Source organism: Hyperolius riggenbachi, chromosome 1 (genome assembly GCF_040937935.1).
Source record: "Hyperolius riggenbachi isolate aHypRig1 chromosome 1, aHypRig1.pri, whole genome shotgun sequence".
Classification (NCBI taxonomy): Eukaryota; Metazoa; Chordata; class Amphibia; order Anura; family Hyperoliidae; genus Hyperolius; species Hyperolius riggenbachi.
In genome coordinates this window covers 77,940,619-77,958,328 of record NC_090646.1, presented here as the reverse complement: position 1 = coordinate 77,958,328, position 17,710 = coordinate 77,940,619, and the positions used below count along the sequence as shown (strand labels likewise).

Below are 17,710 nucleotides of genomic sequence, written 5' to 3'. Positions count from 1 at the left end.
TTAAATAAAATTAGGCAGGTACATAAATTTGGGCATTTTATTGATTCCAAAACCTTTAGAACTAATTATTGGAACTCAAATTGGTTTGGTAAGCTCAGTGACCCCTGACCTACATACATAGGTGAATCCAATTATGAGAAAGAGTATTTAAGGGGGTTAATTGTAAGTTTCCCTCTTACAATTAGCGCTCACTATGCTACTCTGATAAGGCGTGTTAACTTTGATAAAGTGTGATATCTTTGATAAGGTGTGATATCATTGATAAGGTGTGATATTTGAGTTATCACGGTTTAGTGAATCAAGCCCTATGTGTATCTGTATGTGTGAAACATGCACGTTATAGGCCAATACACACGGGCTACAGCTGTTGCTGGAAACACATGGCGCGCGCATGTTGCGGCAACAGGTCCTCCGTGTGTATGAGGCGCGCAAGGAACTGTTGCTAATCAGAGCTGTCGCCAGGCGATTGACTTGGCCAATCGCCGGCAACAGCTGTTGCAGGAACTGATGCTAGTCTCCAGTCGTGTAGTCTCGTGTGTATGCTAGTCTCTAGTAACTCTCGTGAGTCCGACAGTTCATTAAACCTGCGACAGAAGTTGCTGAGCAACAGTTTCCGCTATGTTGCAAACAGGTTGCTGCTGCGTGTATACAATCGTCGCTTGTATACAACTGTCGTTGCTGGAGACTTTCAACTGTTGCTTGTCTCCATGCAACTGCAGACATCCGTGCCTCATGTGTATGTTATACCACAGAAGCGAATGTAATTGATAAAGAAAATGCTCCCAGTGCTTCACTGCTTTCTGTTTTTATCTGCATGGGAAAAACACATGTAAGTGTGCACATGCCAATTGAATAATTGAATATAAAAAAATTCTCAGTTTACCTTACCTGTGCAGAAAGCGAGGGTGGAAGGGGAAGGGGGTACAAAGTTTCGAGGGGAGCCCAGGGATTTCTAGTGACGCCTCTGCCTTCAACCTCTCAAGTTTAACTTTTTTCTAGATAACCTTAAAGAGACTCTGTAACAACAAAAACGTCCCCTGGGGGGTACTCACCTCGGGTGGGGGAAGCCTCCGGATCCTAATGAGGCTTCCCACGCCGTCCTCTGTCCCACGGGGGTCTCGCCGCAGCCCTCCGAACAGCCGGCGACTGTGCCGACTGTCAGTTCAATATTTACCTTTGCTGGCTCCAGCGGGGGCGCTGTGGCGACTTTCGGCACGGAAATAGACGGAAATACCCGATCTCCGTCGGGTCCGCTCTACTGCGCAGGCGCCGGAAACTTGCGCCTGCGCAGTAGAGCAGACCCGACGGCGATCGGGTATTTCCGCCTACTTCGACGCCGAGAGGCATCAGAGCGCCTGCGCAGGAGCCAGGAAGGTAAATATTGCGTCACGGCTGTACGGAGGGCTACAGCGAGACCCCCGAGGGACGCAGGACGGCGTGGGAAGCCTCATTAGGATCCGGAGGCTTCCCCCACCAGAGGTGAGTACCCCCCAGGGGCCGTTTTGTCGTTACAGTTCCTCTTTAACAGGCACTATGCCTTTATGTATACGGCATACCTCCCCACTTCTTATTCCCCCCATTCCTTTAGATTGTAATCTGGCAATGTCAGAGCTCACTCACCCTTTTGTGTGTTGGATTTTGATGTTCATTTCATAGCTTGTAGTCTGTTATATATTTCATTCATCATGCTACTTCTGTCATTGTAACCACCAGTTCTGTAACTTGGACCAGTGTCCATATTCGATGTACATTGTCTGTATCATGTGCCCCTTGTTTGTTTTCCTACTCTGTACAGCACCATGGAATATGTTGGCGCTTTATAAATCAATAATAATAATAATAATAATATTTTGTTACATAGAGTCACAAGTTACAACCGGACATGATCTGTTGTTATATATATATATACTACTCAGTTGTTTATTCATTTATTTTTAAACAGTGAAAACCTTCACACTTAGAAATTTTCTTAAAAGGGGTACTACAGCGAAAAACTGTAATATGTAAAATATGTGCAAACACATACAAATAAGAAGTACATTTTTCCAGAGTAAAATGAGACATAAATTACTTTTCTCCTATAATGCTGTCACTTACTGTAGGCAGTAGAAATCTGACAGAAGTGACAGATTTTGGACTAGTCCATCTCTTCATAGGGGATTCTCAGCAAGGCTTTTATTCTTTAAAAAGACATTCACGAAAAAGGATTTAAACAATGATGCTGGCCAACTTCCCTGCTTCCTACACAGTTTTTTGGCAGTTGGACAGAGCAACTGCTATTCACTAAGTGCTTTTGAAAATAAATTTATTCCTGAGAATCCCCTATAAAGAGATGGACTAGTCCAAAACCTGTCACTTCTGTCAGATTTCTACTACCTACTGTGACAGCAACATAGGAGAAAAGTAATTGATGGCTCATTTTACTCTATAAAAAAAGTATTTCTCATTTGTATATGTTTGCACATATTTTAAATTTTACAGTTTTTCGCTGTAGTGCCCCTTTAATGTAAAAATAACTAAATATTAGAAAGCATGTCAGATCAAAATGTAAACAAGTCCAGTAAGCTCATAAGTCACTTCCAAATTTCACAACAGCTTGGTAGCAAAGGTCACAGTAAATGCCTGAAGGCTCTTATACAAATATAACCATAAAATAATTTATGTCACTTAAATGTTTATCTGATTGAAAACAATAGGCTCTTTCTGCTTGTCTCATTATGAGAAGCACACAGAATAAGTTTATGTCCCAAGTTGCTATTTCCTTTTTTCTTGCAATGTCAAAGGAAGTACACATTTGAGTGTGATTTCTTATTCATTATTTTTATTTATAAGAAAGAGGCTCTTTTATTTAAAATAACAAAGATTTCGGCCTGATACACGCTAGAAATTGCAAAACAAGTTATTGCAATCACTAGCATTTGGGTAAGTGCTTTGCAGGCGATTGCAGCTGCGTTTTCGGGCGATTAAGCTAACTCATATATAATGGATATGAGTACAAATGCTCCCATAATGCTACAAGTTGTGCGATTGCGATTTCCAGAATAGCAATCGCTCGAGTGGGCTCAACATCATAGCCTTGCATTAGCAAAGCTTTTTTACAAGCGCCGGCAATTCTCAAAACTCCAAATTGCTCCAAAAAGCACTCTAGTGTGTCCAAGGCCTTATGTAGTTTTAGTGATGGGATCAAGTTTTCAAAATATTTTTTAAAACTTTGTCAAAGGCTAATTTTATAAATCGATCGATTTTCCGATCTATTTTCCAAATGACTTCCACAGAAGTGAACAGAAATCTAAAATCTATTGGAAAATTGATCGAAATTTAGATCGGACATGGTGGAAATAATCGATTTCAAAATTGTATGGCGTGTACCTAGCATTACAGTAGGTAGTATAAATCTGTCATTACCAACAGGTTTTGGGCTAGTCCATGTCTCCATAGAGGATTCTTAGCATGGCCTTTATTTTTTATTAAGACACTCCTTGAAAAAGATTTATACAAAGATGCTGGCCAGCCTCCCTGCTCGCTGCACACCTTTTTAGCAGTTGGGCGGAGCAACTGCCATTCACTAAGTGCTTTTAAAAATAAGGAAAACCCTTAAAATCTCTAAGGAGATGGCCTAGTCCAAAGCCTGTCGGTTCTGTCAGATTCTACTACCTACTGTAAGTGACAGCAATATAGGAGAAAAGTAATTTATGGCTCATTTTACTCTGGGAGAAATGTACTTCTTATCTGTATACAGGGCCGCCATCAGAAATTTTGGGGCCCCTCACAAATCATCAGTCCGGGCCCCCCCCCCCCACACAAACTGAGAAATGTGCGTAGCCATTACATGTTGGCAGAGCTAGTTGGAGGCTTGCTGTCCACAAATTAATCACGAATAACCACGGTGGATACTCGTGATTCAAGTTAGCTCTAATTGCCACAGCTGAGTGGCTAGATGCGGCGGGGTTAATTACCCAGAACGCCGTTCTCCACCCAGCGTTTCAACGAGGTGCAAGTGTCCGAATGGACGCGTTGCAAGCCTCGATATCGAGCACTTCCTCCTTCAAGCCGGAAGGAGGAAGTGCTCCATCATTTTTTTAGAACCTCCCAGTTTTATTTTCTGTTTAAAAAAGCTAAAAAAGTAGGTTTAATGCTATTGTCTCATATGGTAATGATTCAGCTTTTCCCATAGTCTCGCAGTTAGCAATCATGAGGCCCCCAACAAACCATGAGGCCCCCAACAAGACAAATTCAGCAATCATGAAGCCCCCAACAAGACAAATTCAGCAATCATGAGGCCCCCAACAAGACAAATTCAGCAATCGTGAGACCCCCAACAAATCATGAGGCCCCCAACAAGACAAATTCAGCAATCTTGAGGCTCCCAACAAATCATGAGGCCCCCAACAAGTAAAAATTCAATCATTAGGCCCCCAACAAGACAAATTCAGCAGTCATGAGGCACATAAATAGACAGCATTTCACATAAATAGGCAGAATGCCCCCTTATTATGGTAGACACCTCTCACCTGGATTCTGACAGGGACCCCCAGGTTAGGTAGTGAGTGACATGGAGCCCTTTAGGCAGTGAGTGACATGGAGCCCTTTAGGCAGTGAGTGACAGGGAGCCCTTTTAGGTAGTGAGTGAGTGACAGGGAGCCCCTTTAGGTAGTGAGTGAGTGACAGGGAGCCCCTTTAGGTAGTGAGTGAGTGACAGGGAGCCCCTTTAGCAAGTGAGTGAGTGACAGGGAGCCCCTTTAGCTAGTGAGTAAGTGACAGGGAGGCCCTTTAGCTAATGAGTGAGTGACAGGGAGGCCCTTTAGCTAGTGAGTGAGTGACAGGGAGGCCCTTTAGCTAGTGAGTGAGTGACAGGGAGGCCCTTTAGGTAGTGAGTGAGTGACAGGGAGGCCCTTTAGGTAGTGAGTGAGTGACAGGGAGGCCCTTTAAGTAGTGAGTGAGTGACAGGGAGGCCCTTTAGCTAGTGAGTGAGTGACAGGGAGGCCCTTTAGGGAGTGAGTGACAGGGAGTCCCTTTAAGTAGTGAGTGAGTGACAGGGAGGCCCTTTAAGTAGTGAGTGAGTGACAGGGAGGCCCTTTAAGTAGTGAGTGAGTGACAGGGAGGCCCTTTAGCTAGTGAGTGAGTGACAGGGAGGCCCTTTAGGGAGTGAGTGACAGGGAGGCCCTTTAATAGTGAGTGAGTGACAGGGAGGCCCTTTAGGTAGTGAGTGAGTGACAGGGAGGCCCTTTAGGGAGTGAGTGAGTGACAGGGAGGCCCTTTAGGGAGTGAGTGAGTGACAGGGAGGCCCTTTAGGTAGTGAGTGAGTGACAGGGAGGCCCTTTAAGTAGTGAGTGAGTGACAGGGAGGCCCTTTAGCTAGTGAGTGAGTGACAGGGAGGCCCTTTAAGTAGGGAGTGAGTGACAGGGAGGCCCTTTAAGTAGGGAGTGAGTGACAGGGAGGCCCTTTAGGTAGTGAGTGAGTGACAGGGAGGCCCTTTAGGTAGTGAGTGAGTGACAGGGAGGCCCTTTAGCTAGTGAGCGAGTGACAGGGAGCCGCCCCCCCCAGCCGCTGCCGCCGCCGTCGCCTCCGCTGCCTCCCCTACCTTGCCAGTGAGTGCTGCCCAGCGTCAGACCTCAAGATCAGCGGCGACCCGACCAGAGCGGGCGCTGGACGCACCCGCTCTATATGCGGAAGTGACGTCACTTCCGCATATCAGTGCGGGCGCTGGGTCCTAGCGCCCGCACTATTGTCGCCGTCTGATCGGGGTCTGACTAGGTGGAGGCGGCGGCGGTTAGAGGGATGGAGGGAGGGAGGGAGCAGCGGTCATGGGGGGTTGAGCGGCGGCCGGGCGGCACCCGCCAGGGCCGCGGCGGGGATGGGGCCCCCCTGCAGGGCCGGGCCCGTGACGGGAGTCACGGATGTCCCCCCCTGATGGCGGGCCTGTCTGTATATGTGTACATATATTATACATTTTAAGATTTTTGCGACAGAGGTCCTTAATGTTTAAAAAAATATGTTTAAATCCATTGTATACTGTTTAAATTGTTTAAAAAAAATGTTACTACACAATATCAATATTATTTCTATATTGTATATGCTATTAATTATATTAATTAGAAGTATCATTTTTTTACAGTTTCTTTTTAAATTGACATTTTGAAAAATGAAAATAACTATTATTAATAAGCTATCTGCTACATTGTTTAGATATGAAGTATGTAAACTGCATAAATAAAGGAACATGAAAGGGAATCATTTTCATAAGCCTTGGTTCTCATGTTTTATCTAAGACTTAAAAGAGCAAAAACAAAAAATTCAAAGACCAACTTTTAAAGGAAATTCTTCTTTAAAAAATTACTATGGTGTTTGTCAGCTGAGCACAACTTACATTGTAATTTAATGTTATTAAAATGATTTTTCCATTTAATTTTTCAGCCTAGACACACAAATAGCTTTTTTTCCCCCCAAGACAGAAATCAGTACATTTTACAGTTCCTTGAAAAGTGGCTGCCTAGTAGCACCACATTAACCAATAATTACTTGCTGCATGTGCAGTCTCCTGCACACCAAAGGAAGCATTGCAACTTTGGAGGATTATCACCTGTACTAATCAGTTAAAGAACCACTACTGCAAAAAAATTTAATATGCATGCGCTGCCTATGAATAAAAAGTACATTTGTTCCAGAATAAAATGCACTATACTGTACATTTATTTTTTTCCTATGTTGCTGTCACTTGAGTTGAGAATCCACCATGAGGAGATGGACTAGTCCGAAACCTGTCAGATCTGAGATTTTTTTCTGCCTACTGTTAAATGTACTCGGGCCGTCAATGGGAATCTGAGCAATCACTCGTTCAGTGAGCCGGCACGATGGTTGCAATCGCCACATGTCTCTAAACATTGTTTGATGAACTTTCATTAAATGATGTTATACGATATCACAAAAAAATGCTTCCAACTCCCTTCCAGAGTATATGAAAATGTGTTAAGTAATAATTCCTTTTACCCTATGGCATGGGTGGAATAATTTCTTCTATATTTCCTGGTAGGGATTAGATTGTGAGCTCCTAGAGGGACAGTTAGTGACAAGCTAATATATATATATATACTGTACAGCACTGCGTAAGATGTTAGCGCTATATAAATACTTAATAATAATAATAATAATAATAATAATAATAATAATAATAATAATAATATGTTTATATTTCTTTTTATAGTTTACTACTTAAAAAAAAAAATTAAAAAAAAAATAAAAATATATATATATATATATATATATATATATATATATATATATTTCTAGATCTCTTTTTATTTTGACCTGTTGGATGGTCAACTTAGATATGTTTAATTTCCTGTAGCACTATAGACTTATATAATGAGATACATACATATGTTTGACATTGTCACAAACTGGTAAAATCCACTGATAACGCCTTACATCATCTGTATATGACATGTGCTATGTTTATTTTCTTTTTATTGATAAAGTGTGGCCAGTAAGCTATTGGTCTTTGTGTATAACTGATATGTTGTATGTGTGCCACAATAAAAAGATTTAAAAACAAACAAATGTTACAATGTTTTACAGTAATAAACCTTTAGCTGAGATACCCAACACTCACTGTGCTGGCAGGAAGGCCGAGATATCATGCATGTGGGAATATTACACTATAACTCATTGGTAATAATGTCTGCATTGTGATGTATGGGTTTGAACTAAGGCATATTTATCAATAGTTATAATGATGGCCAGGGCCGGGCCGAGGCAGAGGCGAGAGAGGCTCCAGCCTCAGGGCGCAGAGTAGGAGAGGGTGCAAAACCCACTCAGCTATCATTCCCCTATTGTGTTTGAAGCAGAGAGAAATAAGAAAAGGGGATACATGGCAGTGACTGCAATCCAGATAACTAGCTATTAAGGTGTTGGGGTGGTTGGAGGCCCTGGGGTGCCTCTTACTCTAATAGCAATCAGTGTGTGACGGCTGGGGTGGGAGGGATGGGGAGGGGCGCACGTTGGTGTCTCAGCCTTGGGTGCTGAAGGACCTTGTCCCAGCTCTGATGATGGCTTTTGATTCATCAACATCCTTATGCAATCTTTGAAGCATTCAGGAAGGATGGGAGATTGGGCTTTGCAATGTGATCAGCGGTAAAGAAGCCAGTCACATTAGGCGTCACAGTTTCAGGCTCTCTGCATCACATGATACAGAGTAGCCAATGATATGGGAGAGGAGTGGCAGGGATTTCTTATATATTTCAGAGAGCAGCCAGAGAGTGTGCAATCAGCTGCAGAATGCAGTTCCTTACTCACTGACATCAAGATCTGTTTAGGTGGCCATAAAATATTAGATTAGTGGTAGTTCAGGTGTTTGTAAATTTTCTCCAGATTCCTCCAGATATCAATCTTTTATCTGTGCCATTAGATATTGTATAGATATTAGAAAGATTTTAGCAGAAACCAGAAAGCTTGTCTGATATCCATTACATATTTACAGCTGCAATCCTTGATGCAGTACAAACCCTGATGCAGTACAAAGCTTTTATTATTTATTTATATATATATTGTCTTGTCACTTAACGAGACACTGAAGCGAAAAAACAATATGATATAATGATTTGTATGTGTAGTACAGCTAAGAAATTAAACATTAGGAGTAGAGAGATACGTCTAATATTGTTTCCAGTAAAGGAAAAGTTAAGAAACTCCAGTTGTTATCTATGCAAAAGGGCCATTGAGCTCCATGACTTTCAAAGTCGCAGAGAGCTTTGTCTTCTGAGGCTTATTATCTCTGTCAGTCTTTGTATTGTTTTTTTTCTTTTGCAGAGGACAGGTCAATAGTCTGCAAAATCATTTAGTATGCTCCGTAGTGTGTAAACTGCAAATAATAGAGAATGATGCAATGTTATAAAATGTTATAAAAATATGAGAATATTTGTTTTTTCCAAATGTTCTAGTAAATATACGTACTACACAACCAATTAATTATAGCGTCATTTTTTTTCACTTCAGTGTCTCTTTAAATGTCCCTCAGAGGGGCTCACAATCTAATCCCTACCATAATCATATGTCTATGTATGTGTCGTAGTCTAGGGCCGATTTTAGGGGGAAGTCTATTAACTTATCTGTAGGTTTTTGAGGTGTGGGAGGAAACTGATGTGCCATAAGGAAACCCACACAGACATGGGGATACCATACAAACTTTGCCCAGGCTGGGATTCGAACTAGGGATGCAAGGCGAGACCACTACCCCTAATTGCTACTCCACAGTGCTGCCTGCATAGCTATGCAATACCTCCTTCACACCATGCAGCCCTATCCCCATTCCTGGGAAATTACCAATCTATATTTGATTTATTTTGATTTATATTTTCAGTCATTATAGCAATTACAAATGTCATCGTTTGAATAGATTTTCATCACATTTGATGTTAAAAAAAGATACAGTGAGATCTATCCTTTTACAATTCCAGATGTTTCTAATACTGTTCACTGATCAAAAGCAGTAAAAAAAAATGCTGCAAGTTTGACTTTTCCAGCTTGTTTATAGTGAAGAGGTTTACTGAGTTTTGAGCTAAAGGACACTAAAACAGGGCTTTTCAACCTGTGGTACGCGTACCACCAGTGGTACTTTGCTGTTGGCCAGGTGGTACACCTCAGGTTTGCCTGCCACTTGTCCTGGTCCCATCTTGCCTCCACAACGTTCAGCTCCCCCACGCTCACTCCTCGCTGTGCTGCCCTGTGGCATACTTCAGACCTCAGGTCAGTGGTGAGGAGACAGCCAGGTGAATGGTGCATAGTGTCAGTCGGGTTACTGCTGATCTGAGGTCTGAACTATTCTGCAGGGCAGCACAGCGAGGACCTTGAGGGCTAAAGGGGCTTCCCCATTCCTCCACAGTAGAGGGGATCCAGTGATAGGACACCCAAAGATCTCCTTGTCGGCATACCCGCATACGCAGCAGCAGCTCTCCGCTTGAATTCTGTTGGAAACAGCCGAGCATGATTGGGTGCGCTCTACTGCGCAGGCACACGGGTGGTACTTGTACATTTTCAGGTGATAAAAGTGGTACAATTAGTGAAAAGATTGAAAAGCCATGCACTAAAACACACGGGCCCATATGCAATTCACTTTTCTCCTGAGTTTCCTCCTGTGTGATATTTTTAAATGTATAAATAAAATGCCCTTTTAAGCCACCAAAAAGCAAAAAATGCTTAAAATTATTTTGATAGTCCTATTTCACTTACTTTTTGGTACTTTTTTTTTACTTAAAAAGTGATGGAAAGTTATTTTCTTTTCTTATTTATTATCTTTTTTCGAGGATGGAAAATTATCTCCTAGGAGAAAACTCAGGTGAAAAGGGGAATTGCATACGGCTCCTGGGCCCGTATCTACGCAATTGATTTTTTTTAACTGTCTTTTCTCCCAGGTGATATTTTGAAATTGTCAATAAAATGCCTTTTAAACCACTAGCAAGTGAGAAAATACTCAAAATAATTTTGATAGTACTTTTTCACCAACATATAAATACTTTTTCAATTGTAAAATGCTTAAAAGTTATTTGAAAGAGAATATGAAAATGATCTCCTTGGAGAAAACTCCCTGGGCCCATATGCAATCAATGGAAACTTTTTCTCCTAGGAGATATTTTTTCAGCTCCTTTTTAAAATAACCTTTCAGCACTTTGCAATTGAAAAAGTACCAAAAAGTAGATGACAAAGTACTATAAAAATTATTTTGAGTATTTTCTTGCTTGCTGGTGGTTTAAAAAGCCTTTTGTTTACAAGATGTGAAAATGTCACCTAGGAGAAAACTCAGAAGAAAACGGGAATTGCATATGGCCTTTTAGTTGTAGAGGCAAGCATGTTCAAAATATCAAAATGTGAATTTTATGCATATTGAATAGCGTAAGTCTGTCATAAATCTACCCGTTAGAGTGTATACAGTACATACAATCTTAACCACTTGATGACCCACCCTTTACCCCCCCTTAAGGACCAGCGCTGTGTTTAGTGATATGTGCTGGGTGGGCTCTGCAGCCCCCAGCACAGATCAGGTAGCAGGCAGAGAGATCAGATCGCCCCCCTTTTTTCCCCCCTATGGGGATGATGTGCAGGGGGGGTCTGATCTCTTCTGCCTGCCTGGGTGTTGCGGGGGGGGCACCTCAAAGCCCCCCTCCGCGGCGAAATTCCCCCCTCCCTCTCCTACCTGCTCCCCCCCGGTGATCGGGGCTGCACAGGACGCTATCCGTCCTGTGCAGCCAGTGACAGGCTGTCCCCTGTCACATGGCGGCGATCCCCGGCCGCTGATTGGCCGGGGATCGCCGATCTGCCTTACGGCGCTGCTGCGCAGCAGCGCCGTACAATGTAAACAAAGGAGACATGTGTCTCCTATGTTTACATTTAGTCTGCGAGCCGCAATCAGCAGCTCGCAGGCTATTCACAGAGACCCGCTCCGTGATCTGACAGGAAACGGCCGCTCGCGCGAGCGGCCTTTCCTGATTAATTAGGGAGGCACCTGGCGACGCAGAACTGCGTCGCTGGTCCTCCAGCTACCACTTTGCCGCCGCACGGTATGAGTGTGCGGTCGGCAAGTGGTTAAAGGGGCACTACAGCGAAAATTTTTAAAATTTAAAATGTGTGCAAACAGACAAATAAGAAGTACGTTTTTTCCAGAGTAAAATTTGCCATAAATTACTTTTCTCCTATAATGCTGTCACTTACAGTAGGTAGTAGAAATCTTACAGAAGTGACAGGTTTTGGACTAGTCCATCTCTTCATAGGGGATTTTTAGCAAGGCTTTTACTCTTTATAAAGATATTCCCTAAAAAGGATTTAAACACTGATGCTGGCCAGCTTTCCCTGCTCCCTACACAGTTGTTCGGCAGTTAGACAGAGCAACTGCCATTCACTAAGTGCTTTTGAAAATAAATATATCCCTGAGAATCCCCTATAAAGAGATGGACTAGTCCAAAACCTGTCACTTCTGTCAGATTTCTACTACCTACTGTAAGTGACAGCAACATAGGAGAAAAGTCATTTATGGCTCATTTTACTCTGGAAAAAACGTACTTCTTATTTGTATATGTATAGACATATTTTACATTTTACAGTTTTTCGCTGTAGTGCCCCTTTCAATATTTGTAGGGTCTGAAATCAGCCTGCTTGGTTTCATTGGTATGCATTTTTTTTCAAAATAAACACAGGGATTAAAAAGTAGAATCAGGCTAAACATAGATGTAAAAAACTACATATGCAACCATTCATTTCTGTGGTGGATAACATAAATATTATTTTTATTTAAGTATATATGCAACGTTGTTTTTAATAAAAAATAAAATTTAACTAAGTATACAATACTAATTCTTATGTTTCATTTTTCGTTTTTTTTTAGGTTACAACTGGGATTTTACAAAAAAAATAAAACTTACCGGTAAGTACCAATTTCTTTCTAAAGGACAAGTTATGTTAAATAAAACAGGAAGCAAACATGACAAATGAACACACAATCATGACCAGCCAATTAGGGAATTACAAATGTGGCTGTAAACCTTTCATTGTCTGGATGCAGTCATGATATAATGCATTATCAGAGATTACTATTTTATAGTCTACTCATCAGTTTCTTTCTCCTCTCCTGTATTCTGTTTCTCCACTGTTATCATCAATGGAATTCTCCGTCCTCCATTTTAAAAATGGCCGTTACCCTATAACAGCTTCCTGATCAGCACACTGTTAAAATGTAATATTGCCCACTTGAGCCATAAGTAAACTTGGAAATTACCTTGCACACCAGTTCTTACAGTTGTAACTGGGAGCAACTGATAACAGCAATTATATATAAACCTGACAGCAACTGATATATTTCACTTCTGACAAAATCTTGTCAGAACTGGAAGGAATTGTTGTAAGAAGAAAATGGTGAGCTTCTGAGAGGAACTGACAGTATGGTAAGTATGTAATGTTCATTTGCAGGTACATCATGTGTTTATTTTATATAATTTTACTCGGTTCACTTTAAGTTTTAAAATTCACTTTAAGAACTAGCCTATAGGCCTTTATGCAATTCAACTTTTTCCTAAGTTTTCTCCTAGGTGATATTGTCAAATATTATCAATAAAATGCCCTTTAGAAACCAGCAAGCAAGAAAATACTCAGAATAATTTCAATATTAAGTTTTCAGCTACTTTTTGGTACTTTTTCAATTGCAAAGAGTTGAAAAGTTATTTTCAACATAAGATGAAAAAGTATCTTCTAGTAGAAAATGTAGAAGAAAAAGTGAATTGAAGAAGGGCCATAGGGCCATATGAAATCCACTTTTCCTCCTAAGTTTTCATATTTTCACATGTTATCAGTAAAATGCCTTTTTAGCTACAAGCAAACAAGAAAATATTCAGAATAATTTGGACAGTATTTTTAAACTACTTTTGGTACTTCTTCAATTGCAAAATGCTAAAAAGTTATTTTAACCACTCTGCAACCACTTAACGCCGATCGGCAGCTGCAGAGTGGCTTCCCCAGGACCGCCTAATGCCAATCAACGTCAAGTCCTGAAGGCAGAGATTAGTGGGGATCACGCATCCCATTGAGTTACAGAGCTCTGCTCCGTAAACAGCCTGCCAGCCGTGATCAGAGCTGGCAGGCTGCATATAAGAAAAAAACAGCCGCAAATACTTGTACTGCACTGCAATCTAGTGCATTGCTGTATGGGGAGCTCTGTCACTGAGCTGTCCCCAGGAGAGGCTTGCAACGTGATCCCTATAAGAGGCAATCACAGGTAATGGATCTCAGGGGGAGGGATGAATTAAAAGGAAAATAGTGATTTTTATTTAAAAAAATACAATAAAATTAATTAAAAAAGATAAGCAGCAATCAGATGTCACCAACAGAAAGCTCTATTGGTGGCAAGAAAATGAAGCAAGATTCATTTGGGTGGTAAGTTGGATGGCCGAGCAATTGCCTGTAAGCAGAGTGCAGAATTGTAAAAAACGACCTGGTCACTAGGGTGTGTGTGTGTGTGTGTGTGTGTGTGTGTGGGGGGGGGGGGTTGTGTACCTTGTGGTCCTCAAGTAGTTAAACAGAAGAAGAAAAAGTTTCTCCCATGAGAAAACTTAGGAGAAAAGTGAATTGCTGAATTGTGACTTTCTTATCTTGAAGGTGTCCAACAAAAAGTAGACTTTATAATTATAATACTAAGGCCAATATGCAATTCACTTTTTCTCCCAAGTTTTCTCCTAGGTGATATTTTCATATCTTGTCATAAAATACTTTTGAAACCACCAGCAAGCAAGAAAATACTCAACTATTTTGATAGTAATTTTTTTTACCGACCTTTGGTTGATTTTTCAATTGTAAAATGCTTACATGTTATTTTAAAGAGAACATGTAAATTATCTCCTAGGAGATAACTCAGGAGAAAAAGTGAATTGCACACGGCCCCTTGTTGTAAAATGCCTTTTAAGCCACCAGCAAGTGAGAAAATACTAAAATAATAATTTTAAAAAACACTTTTACCTACAGTTTGATACTTCTTCAATTCCGAAGTGCTGAAAAGTTATTTTAAAGAGATTAAAATGTATCGCCTAGGAGAAAACTTAGGAGAAAAAGTTAATGGCCTTTGGCCCTCAATATTTTGTGTTGGCAGAGTAACTCCATAGAAGATACATTTGGGCCTGATTCAATTCACATTTTCTTAATTTTCCCCTAGGTGATATTTTCACACCTCTAGGCCCATATGCAATTCACTTTTCCTCCTAAGTTTTCTCCTAGGAGATAATTTTTCATCTTTATTTAAAATAACTTTTCCGCACTTTGTAATTGAAAAAGTACCAAAAAGTAGGTGGAAAAGTACTATCAAAACTATTTTAAGTATTTTCTTACTTGCTGGTGTTTGAAAAGGCATTTTATTGACAAGTTTGAAAATATCACTTTGGAGAAAACTCAGGAGATAAAGTTAATTGCATATGGCCCAGAGTGCTGAAAAGTTATTTTTAAAAAGAAGATAATTATCTCCTAGGAGAAAACATAGGAGAAAAGGAGAATTGAATTGAAGGCCATAAGTATCTTTGTTAGAAAAATAAGAAAAAGAATTCAAAGATCATTTAAATAACACACAACCATTGTAGAAAAGTACATTACCAGCTTTATCATGAAATTGCACAATGAGTTGTGAAATGTTGCCTTTTCCAAGCTACTGTAACTGAGTTGACTACAAGCAGTAATTACAATAGTTTTTGAGACAAAGGCCCATATGCAATTAACTTTATCTGCTAGGTGATATTTTAACAACGTTTCAATAAAATGCCTTTTAAACCACTACCAAGCAATCAAATACTCAAAATAATTTTGATAATACCTTTTCACCAACTTTTTGGTACTTTTTTTAAATTACACAGTGCTAAAAAGTTATTTTAAAGAGAAGATGAAAAATTATCTTCTAGAAAAACACTCAGGAGAAAAGGGGAATGGCCCATATACAATTCACTTTTTTCTGAGTTTGCTCCTAGGTGATATTGTCACACCATGGCCCATATTATGCAATTAACTTTTTCTCTTGAGTTTTCTACTAGGAAATAATTTTTAATATTGTATTTAAAATAATTCTTAAGGGAATACTCACCTGGGGATTTACTCACCTGGGGCTTCAACCAGCCCACTGCAGCCGTCCCATGCGCTCGCAGTCAGTCGCGGATCCTCCTGTCCCCCGCCGCCAGCTAGTTTTGTTTTTGGTCAACATGCAGGTCTGGCCTTGCATCTCCTTCTTCACGTTCCTGTCTGCAAAAGCGTCCTGCTATTGCAAACGGGAACGCGAAGAAGGCTACGCGTGGCCAGGCCTGTCGACGAAATGAAACTAGCTGGCTGCGGGGGACTGATGGATCCGTGAGTGACTGCGAGGGCACGGAACAGCTGCAGGGGGCTGGTAGAAGCCCCAGGTGAGTAAAACTGATTTTATATGCCAGGCTTAAATATCCCTTTAAGCACCTTGCAACTGAAAATGTACGAATGTAGGTTAAAAATACTATTAAAATTATTTTGAGTATTTTCTTGCTTGCTGGTGGTTTTAAAGGCATTTTAATGACAAGTTTTCAAAATATTACCAAGGAAAAAATTTGGGAGAAAAAGTGAATTGCATATGGGCCCTTGTCATAAAATGCTTTTTAAACCCCCTGCAAATAAAAAAATACTCAAATTAATTTTGACAGTACCTTTTCACCAAATGTAGGGTACTATTTCAATTGATTGCGCTAGAAATCTTTCCTGCAAGCCAAATACTGATATTATTTAATCATACATTGCTTAATGTTTTTTTTGTTTTTTACAGTACCAAGGAGTCAAAACAGGAATTCAAGTCAACTTTTTTTTTTTTATCAAAGAAGATGTTTACATATTCTGTTCTAATTAACTTAGACGTATTAAGTGCTCCATGCAAATCAAATGGAAAAATAAAATATAATTATTTATGAAGATACAGTATGCTGCCAAAAAAAACCAAACTAAACATTAAACTAGTTATACACTATGTGATGTTTTTTAAAAACATTGCATTGAACACGAGTCTGGGGGGAAAAAAAATGAGGGCACTTCTAAATGATTTTTAGTCAATGTATTATTGTGACACTGCGCACACTCAACTCACGTAGGCAGGTGGGTGCACTGTGAACAACAGGTAGGTAGGTATATGCAGCAATGGGTATTACAATGTGCACCTGTCACACACAGACAGGTAGCGGACAGGCACAGTAACACTGCATGCGCTCAGCTCACGTAGGTAGGTGGGTGCACTGTGAACAACAGGTAGGTAGGTATATGCAGTAATGGGTATTACAATGTGCACCTGTCACACACACAGGTAGTCACTGAATGTGCTGGGCCTGGCAGTGGCACACACACAGTATGAATTATCAAGGCAAGTGTCAGTGAGACACACAGAAAAAAAAATAGATCACAAGAACAAGATTAGCTCTCAAAAGAGCTGTTGTGGGCTGCTATTGAGTCCGCAAGGAGAAAAGCGCAATATAAATGTTATTTGTCTTGTCTTGTCTTGTCTATTTTAGCAATAAGAATCAGCAAGGAGCAAGCTAAGAAGCCTACAAGAGCCTCACTAATCTTTCCCTATGAGAGTCTGCAGCAGCAGCTGCCCCTTCTCTATTTACTGCAGGCACACGAGTGAGTAAAATGGCCAGCAATGCCTGCCTTTTATAAGGGGGGAGTGGCTCCAGGAGGGAGTGTAGCCTGATTGGCTACAATGTGCCTGCTGACTGTGATGTAGAGGGTCAAAGTTGACCCTAATGGTGCATTATGGGGCGAACCGAACTTCCGGTAAAGTTCACGGTTCTCCGCGATCGCGAATGCCCGGAAGTTCGCCGGCAAACCGTTCGGGCCATCTCTACTGAGCACTTTTTAAAAATTCTCCCTTTCACTTTCATTAAAATTGTGATTTTTTTTTGTCTAGGCAATCGTGCAAACGTGAAAAATCACAGCGATTTTTAACACGATTTTAATGAAAGTGAATGCAAGACATTTTAAAAAAGCGCTCAGAAAGCGCTAATCAACCTCAAAGGACTTATAGTGTGGAGTATGTGTAAATCCTCAAACTAGCTGCGAAGGACATACTAGGAGAATCCAGATTATTAGTTACCTCCACCCTCTAGTGGTCAAAGATGGTATTTTTTTCTATAGATTCACTGTTGGAAGAGTACTATAGGCTTTACCTGTGACAGAACACCTGTTGTCA

General features: G+C 40.7%; 1 long non-coding RNA gene across 1 annotated transcript; it reads left to right on the top strand.

Moving 5' to 3' along the window:
- Positions 1 to 735: 735 nt before the first annotated feature.
- Positions 736 to 16,400, top strand: LOC137563289 (uncharacterized). The gene is made up of 3 exons (XR_011030309.1): positions 736 to 829; positions 12,371 to 12,409; positions 16,298 to 16,400. It is a non-coding gene; the product is annotated as an uncharacterized lncRNA (long non-coding RNA).
- Positions 16,401 to 17,710: the final 1,310 nt, after the last annotated feature.